This window comes from Bos grunniens, chromosome 16 (genome assembly GCF_055505025.1).
Source record: "Bos grunniens cultivar Pamir isolate PY7600 chromosome 16, Bosgru_T2T1.0, whole genome shotgun sequence".
NCBI classification, from domain to species: Eukaryota; Metazoa; Chordata; class Mammalia; order Artiodactyla; family Bovidae; genus Bos; species Bos grunniens.
Window position 1 is genome coordinate 40,223,579 of NC_141180.1, and position 8,228 is coordinate 40,231,806.

The window sequence follows — 8,228 nt, forward strand, 5'->3', positions numbered from 1 at the left end:
CCAAAGCAGAGTTCCTGACTTGCAAACTGCCTCCCTTGTCTGCTTCTCCTGTCTTCCTCTTATGCTCAGTTAATGATACCACTGCACAACGACTCAGCCAAATCACTCAGAAATCACCTTTGAGTCCTTGATTTCCTTCACCTACCACATCTAATCCTGTAAGCCTTAGTGTTCTGCCTGCAGAGTCTAGCCCACATCTGGTCATTTGTCACCATCTCTATTACCATGACCCAAGTAGTCAAGCCACTTCACATCATACCTCGACTACTGGGTCTTAACTGCTTCTATAAGTATTAATAAGCAGGTAAAAAAAAAAGAAGTAAATCTTTCTCCCTCTTATTTATCTAAGCAGTAACTAAAAGACTCAGGAAAAACATTATTTTTACTAAACTTTCAATAACAGAACCTCATATTTAACACATTATGAAGCAGCTTTAATGAACAAGTTAGAGGTGGGGGCAGTAGTTAACATCCAAAGTAGTTTTTTGTATGTTAGGGTAATTTTGTCCCTTGTGGAATTTTCTCCTCTCTCTGGGCCAGGAATAGATCATGAGGTCTCAGTAACTGGGGAGAGAGTGTAAAAGAAGAAGGGACTTATGTGTATAAGGAGCCTTAGGATTTTTTCTGGAGAAGGCAATGGCATCCCACTCCAGTACTCTTGCCTGGAAAATCCCATGGACGGAGGAGCCTGGTGGGCTGCAGTCCGTGGGGTCGCTAAGAGTCGGGCTCGACTAAATGACTTCACTTCCACTTTTCACTTTCATGCATTGGAGAAGGAAATGGCAACCCACTCCAGTATTCTTGCCTGGAGAATCCCAGGGACAGAGGAGCCTAGTGGCCTGCCGTCTGTGGGGTCGCACAGAGTTGGACACAACTGAAGTGACGTAGCAGCAGCAGGATTTTTTCATTGGTGGGCACTGAGTTGTCTCTTACCTTGCCACCTGGAACTGTGATGAAGTGGATAGAGACCCTTAAAATAGAGATACTGGGCTCTTGGGTCCTGTGAGTAGACATTTCTAATAACTATGGAAGGGACCTAACCCACAGCAAATTGAACAAGAATATAGAGAGATCAGTCTGGAATGTCAAGGTGATTGGATGATGACTCAGGAAGAACAATGGTTCACAGACAGAACTGCTGATAAAGGTGGCAGATATCAACGTGGACCATTTTTTGGAGCACCTGCACTCTCCCTGGATGCCCCAAAATACCTGGGAACCACATTCTGGGGTGTTGATGGGTTCATGCTAGCATGTGGGTAAGGGTCTGTATAGCCCAGCACTATCCAAAAAGAACATCGCAATGTAATCTAAAATTCTTTAGTAGCCATATTTAAAAAGTAAAAAGAAACAAGTGAAATTAATTTTAATAATTATTTAACCTAATAGATCAAATATATCATCATTTCAATATACAGTACTAGCCTAATGGTGTGCTGGTAAAGCAGCTGTCTGAAAAAAAAAAATCCCAAGTGTTAACTAATTTCAGTGATATAAATACTCTCACCATGGCAATTTTCAAGTTACAATAATGATACTAACAGTGACAATTAACAATTGTTGAATGCTAACTTAGATACTCACTCTGACCTGTAGTAGATGAGTGCATGAAGGCTGGGAGGTTAAATAACTTGTCCAACGGCAAGTAGCAAAGCTTTGATTTGCATACAGGTCTTCTGACTTTTGTCCAAAGTGTCAAGAATAAAAGCAAAGTGGAATCAAAGAAGAAGCTAGAAGGATAGAAGAAAAGAAGGCTAAAAGCTCTAAAGAGCTGGAGTACAGTTGTAGCCCCAGTTCAGTCTGATTCACCTACAGTTTTGAGCACAGCCATGGACAGGTGCTGGGGGAGCAAAGGCATATGAGAATGAAGAGGGCGTGGACTCTCTTCCATGTGGCAAGACAGGCACACACACGCAGAACTCTGACATAGGGCAGACTGTGATGTGTGATAAAAGAAGAGCCTAATCCATCTTCCCCAGACTTAGCCTAGAGCAGGAGGAAGGTGGTGTGGTGAAGAACCGCACACTCGGGCAGAGGGATTGGAGGAACCTGGAGCATGAGCAGTTCCTAGCATGACATCCTTTGGGACTTCAGGATCAGTTATAAAACAGGAAGTTGAGATCTAGGCCCCAAGTTTAACCAAGATAAGTTTGAGCTAATGCAGGAAGAAAAATGGAAGGAACTGCAGAAAGCACCAAGGAACACAGCAGAAAGTAGGAAGGGGAGGCCTGGAGGAATTCCCTAAGCTGATTTGCATAAAGCTGTAGGGGTTTTTGTGTGTGTGTGTGTGTGTGTGTGATTTTTGCAGAAAGATATACCCCAAGGGCTTACCAGTACAGTTTAGGGAGGCAGAAATGAGTGAACAAACCATATACAGTGGTATTGGGGATAGAGACATAGGGAGTACTACATTCACAAAGAGAGAAACTGCTGATTGAACCTTCCAGAAGCTTTAAGGAGTGGTTAATGTAAAATATCAGTGAAAGGATAAACACTGAAAAGCACTTACAGGTTTAAAAAAACACAAAACAATACCGGCTATTTAGGGCCTACTCTGTCTAGACACATTGCTTGGTGTATTGTATAGCTTGTTTCATTCTAGCTACCACATAGGAGAACATTCAGAAAAGAATTCTTAGAAGGACATTGAAGATGACAGGGTGAAATTCGTTAGAGTGGGTATATCTAAGGGTAGAAACGAGAGTTTAAGAAACAATGCTCTTCTGGTACAGTTTTTATTATTTTCAGCTGTCTTGGTCTGGTTGGGTTGCCATAACAGAATACTGTAGAGTGGGTGCTTAAACAACAGAAATTTCATTTTTTTTTTCACAGTTTGGAGCCTAGAAGGCCATTAAAGAGCCAGCAATGGTCAGCTTCTGATGAGAGCTCTCTGCCTGGCTTGCAGATGTCTGCCTTCTCACTGTGGCTTCGCTTGGCAGTAGAGAGAAAAAGCAACTGGTACTTCTTCTAAGAGCGTTTATCCCATCTGATCAGGGTCCTGCCCTCAGGATCTATTACCTCCCAAAGGCCGTATATCAAAATACCATCATATTGGGGGTTAGTGCTTCAACATACAGATTTTGGAGGGATGCAGACTTTCATTTTAAAATACCAACTATTGAGGGTTTGGTACAATTAAATGAACAGACAAACCCAGATGATCTTGGTTTAAATCCCAACACTGTTGTGGTTAATTTTCTCTGAGACTCTGGTTCCTCATGTTAAAGATGTGGTTAGTAATTACCATGCACAGTGTTCCTAGGAAGATGGAATGAAGAGAGGCTTTAGTGCTATGTACAAACAAGACATATAAGAACATAAGATATACTCCCATTCACCAATAATTTGAAAATAATTGAAAAAAAAAATCTCTGATAAAAAGAAGTTATTTTCTCTTATTGAATAGTGGTTGTATACATTTGGCATGTTAATATCTGTTTAGATGTATTGACTGTTTACTGAGTTGAGACACAGAGCTTATATCTTTATTTAGAAAAATCAATAGTGTTACAAAAATAAATAGTGGAATTTAAGAACAGGCTCTGGAGTAAAAGAACCAGGTTTCAAATCCCAGCCCTGCTACACACTTATTGTGTGACCTTGACCAAGTTAGTTCACCTCTCTAAGCCTCAGTTTCTTTCAATTATAAAATGGGGAAGAAAATAGTGCCGTCTTCATAGGTTTGTTTTTGGGCATTGGAGAGACATTTAAGGCAGGACAATAAGCAAATGTAAAGGCTCAGAAAGTGAATATTGTATTGCCTCATTTAATCAGTTATGGACATGGACATCTATACTAGGGTTTCTCAGCCTCAGCATTACTGATATTTTAGGCCAATAATCTTTTGTGGTAGTGGGCGCCGTCCTGTACATTGTAGGATGTTAGCAGCAAGCATGCCCAGCCTCTAACCACTGGATGTCAGTAGCACCCACCCCAAATCCGGGTAACAAAAACCATCTCCAGATATTGCCAAATGACTCCTCGGGTGGAACAGTTAAAATCACCCAGTTGAGAATCACTGGTTGACACAATTTATACCCAATTTAAAATATTTTGGAAAGAGAAGGGAATTTCTTATGTATTCAGTTTAAATTTGTTTGTGGAATGATTGTTATTTAAAGAGAATTTTCTTTTGGGAATGAGTAAATGTTCTGTATGTGACGGTGGTTTTCTTGAGAGTGTACAACTGTCAAAATTCATCTAATTGTTAACTTGAAGTAGATACAGTTTTATCTGTAACTATTTCTGTAAAGTTGATTTTTAAAAAATGGCCTATACTGTTATTAGTTGAAAGATTTGCTTACAATTTTTTATATATTCTTGGCATTGCATACATATTTTAAATGCACAGCTTAAAATGTAATTTTATGAGCCAAAAATACTGTCTATATATTTGCTTTCCATAATGGTGTAGTACTTCACGGGGATATTTCCATAGAGAGAAAAAGATTCTGCAGCAGTTCTCTGCCACTAAGTTTTAGAATCTATCATCATGCCCTAAAATAACTTCCAGTGGTCGATTCAAGATAAAGAAAAGGAACAAACATGAAGAATGAAAGGGAAAATCAGTATCGGAAGAAGAGAAGTTGACAAATAAGGGGCTAATGAGTCTGAAACCCAACGGAATATCATTATACGAGTTCACATGTACATTCGTACTAATGGTGTGCATCCGGTTTCAATGAAAAGTACACATTTCAGGTTTGCTAATCTTTCACATCTAAGATCAAAGTCCACTTATCAGGAGACTTCTGTATTTAATCGTGCCATTTTCAGTTTTGTTTAGACTCTCATTCTTCTTTGGTCCTGAAAATAGCATACTTCACATCTGTTGCAAGCAAATTTAATTTAATTTGGCAAATCTTTATAGAAAGACTATACTACTTTGGCCATGTGAGTGTGTGCAATAGAAGACTCTTGACCTCAAGATCTTTCAGTATCATGGAGGCGGGGGCGGGGGGATGGAAACAGATTTGAATAGTTGTGTAAGACAAGACAGAGCATGAAAAATGCTGTCTACACAGGAGCAGGAACAACCGCATCCTTCTGGGAGGCCCTGAGCAAGGATTTATATCATAGAACTGTAACAATGAAACAGACTTTAAGTAGTCATTTGGGGAGATTCACAATTTTGGCTCTTATGGAAGCTTTTAGAAATACAGATTCATAGGCACTATTCCAAACTTATAGAGTTTCTAGAGATAGGGATTAGGAATCTGACTTTTTCAAAAGCTCTCCCAGTGATTCTGATGATCAACTAGGCTTTGCGAACTTCTGATCCTACAAATCCCCTACTCAGTGCCAGAATTCTGTGACTAGTACTCATCCCTTCAGGATTTTTGTTTAGACCCTTTGGAGTACCATAAGCTCACTACCTACAAGGCAGCTAGTCCTTCATGGAAAGTGTGTAGGGTGTAGGATTTTGATCATCAGAGATGGAGGATAAGGATATTTGAGGCAAAATGATCATCAGAAATAAACAGAAAATGGAGATAAATTTGGAGACTTGGGGTTTCATTACAGAGTGACTTGAGTGTTGTGCTAAAGAATTTCAACTTAATCCTCTGTGAGATAGATACTGATCCTGTCAAAGCAGTGTGGATTAGACATCAAGGAGAATGGAAGTAGGGAGAAGTATGGAAATAGGGAGAGAATGGAAGTAGCTGTAGGTTTAATTCAGAGATTCAAATGAGATGTAATACGGACTTGGGACAGAAGCAAAGCTTAGTTCAGTTAATATGATCTGTATTGCAAGGGTTAGGCCTAGAAGTCTGACTGATTGAGGCAAGGAGGAATGAAAGCTGATTCTGGCGTTTTGAGATTTTGGAGTGCTAAGTTAACGTTAAGTTAACTAGAATGGGAACATTAAGATCAAGAGAAGATTGTGACAGCAGATGGCAGATCAGGTGTTTCTGATATTTGAAATGCATTTGTTTCTATCACCTCCCATCTTACTCTGTCACCTGTCCCAGGTCAGAGCTTAGTTATGACTCCCTTTGTACACTTTAGGGTAGCACAAAGTAAGCGCTGAAAATGTTTGATGAATTTGTATATCCGCTGTGAATATCTTCTCTCTTAATCTCTCTGCTCTAGACCAGGACCTTGTAATATTTCTCTTGAATAATTACAGGCTTGAGGACCACCCCTGCTCTTACCCTAGCTCCCATTCTTTGGGTGAGTTAGAACAAGGAGCCCTGTCTGAGTTTATGAATTAGAGAAGGGTACAGTTATATGTGTGGAGGCAACCCTTTGTTCAGGACTTGGGAAGCAGGGCACACCTTTGTGGGAAGGTAAAGGCTCCCCTTCATAGAATGAAACCTCCTATTCTAGGTCAGCAGGCATGGAGAGCCGAGTGCAGAGGTGGGCTTTTAGGCTTACCCATCCCCTCAACTGGCACAGAACACCCTGGAAAAGTCCCCCAGTTGATCTTATGGATCCCACCCTGCCATTTTTGTTTCATTCAGTGATTTTTTCCTAAAATGTAATACTGTTGTGTCCTGCTTTCCGTATTTCCCCAGTGCCTTCAGGATACAGTTCAAAGTTCTTAACCCAGCCCTGTAGAACCACCTTGGACACAGTCCTTTCCTGACTCTGCTAGTTCTCCCTTCCTTTTTGTTCATTTATTTTCCCCCAGCACCACAGTGTAGGCACCTGGCTCATGCTTGTCAAATAGACTGATGACTTAAGAAACAAGTGAAAAGTGTGGATTTTACCACCCCCCCAAATCAAAACAGTTTTCCCCCAAACTAAACAACAAAAAAGGCAGACACCACCCTCCTACACAAAAAAGTTTTGCTGCTTCCTAAACACGATGTATTCTGTCAGTTGTCAAAGCTTTTTCTTAACCCCTTCCGCTATACTTTTCTGTAGTCTTGAAGTGGCTGTTTATTTGGAGATTGAAGATCTGTGAGAAGATAATTGCTTTGAATGAAATCTGAGGCTGCCAATCCAAGGCTGATTTGCTCTGGCGGGTCTGTGTATTGGATCTTTGTGAAATGCTTTTAAAAAATTGCACACAGATTCAGGTGACATCAGTTCAGTTCAGTTCAGTCGCTCAGTCGTGTCTGACTCTTTGCGACCCCATGAATCGCAGCGCGCCAGGCCTCCCTGTCCATCACCAACTCCCGGAGTGCACCCAGACTCACATCCATCGAGTCAGTGATGCCATCCAGCCATCCCATCCTCTGTCGTCCCCTTCTCCTCTTGCCCCCAATCCCTCCCAGCATCAGAGTCTTCTCCAATGAGTCACTCTTCACATGAGGTAGCCAAAGTACTGGAGTTTCAGCTTTAGCATCATTCCTTCCAAAGAACACCCAGGGCTGATTTCTTTTAGGATGGACTGGTTTGATCTCCTTGCAGTCCAAGGGACTCTCAAGAGTCTCCTCCAACACCACAGTTCAAAAGCATCAATTTTTTGGCGCTCAGCTTTCTTCACAGTCCAACTCTCACATCTATACATGACTACTGGAAAAACCATAGCCTTGACTAGACAGATCTTTGTCGGCAAAATAATGTCTTTGCTTTTGAATATGCTATCTACATTGGTCATAACTTTCCTTCCAAGGAGTAAGTGTCTTAATTTCATGGCTGCAATTACCATCTGTAGTGATTTTGGTGACATACTTGACCTCTAAAAAACATGTCAACTTTGGAGATAGAGGAGTGTGTCCATCTGCCCAACACTGATCTCTGATTGATGGCTTCATTTGTTCCAAATGTTTAGACCAGCCTAATGATGAACTTTTGAAATGCTTTCATAATCTTGTCAAAAGTTCTTGCCCAGAACCCCCAACCCAGTTGCTATTTATCTTTCCATGTGTGTTTCTCCTCTTTCCACAAAGAATGTGAAAAAGTTGTGAGAATGTATTCAGTTTAAAAAGAAACAGTTAACTGTAAACATCATTTAAGTGTCAATAAAAAATTGTAAGTAGGTAAAACATGGCAGGTAGGAGATGGGAGGTGTGCCTCAGGTGTGCAGGCCCAAGTGTTGGTATAGTTGGTTTAACTTTCCTGGGACATCACCAAACTGGAAATTCATTCTGTTGCAGAGTTTTCATTGGTCTGTAAAGACAGTAATTTGTATATCAGTATTGTCCATTTTGCTTCATAGAAGCCAAGCTAACGTTAACAATGAGAAAACATGCTGCTTAGGCCACAAGGGTGAACTCTGTAAATATTTATTTTTTTATTTAAAATATTTTTTAATTTTCAGCCTTAATAGTTTTCAC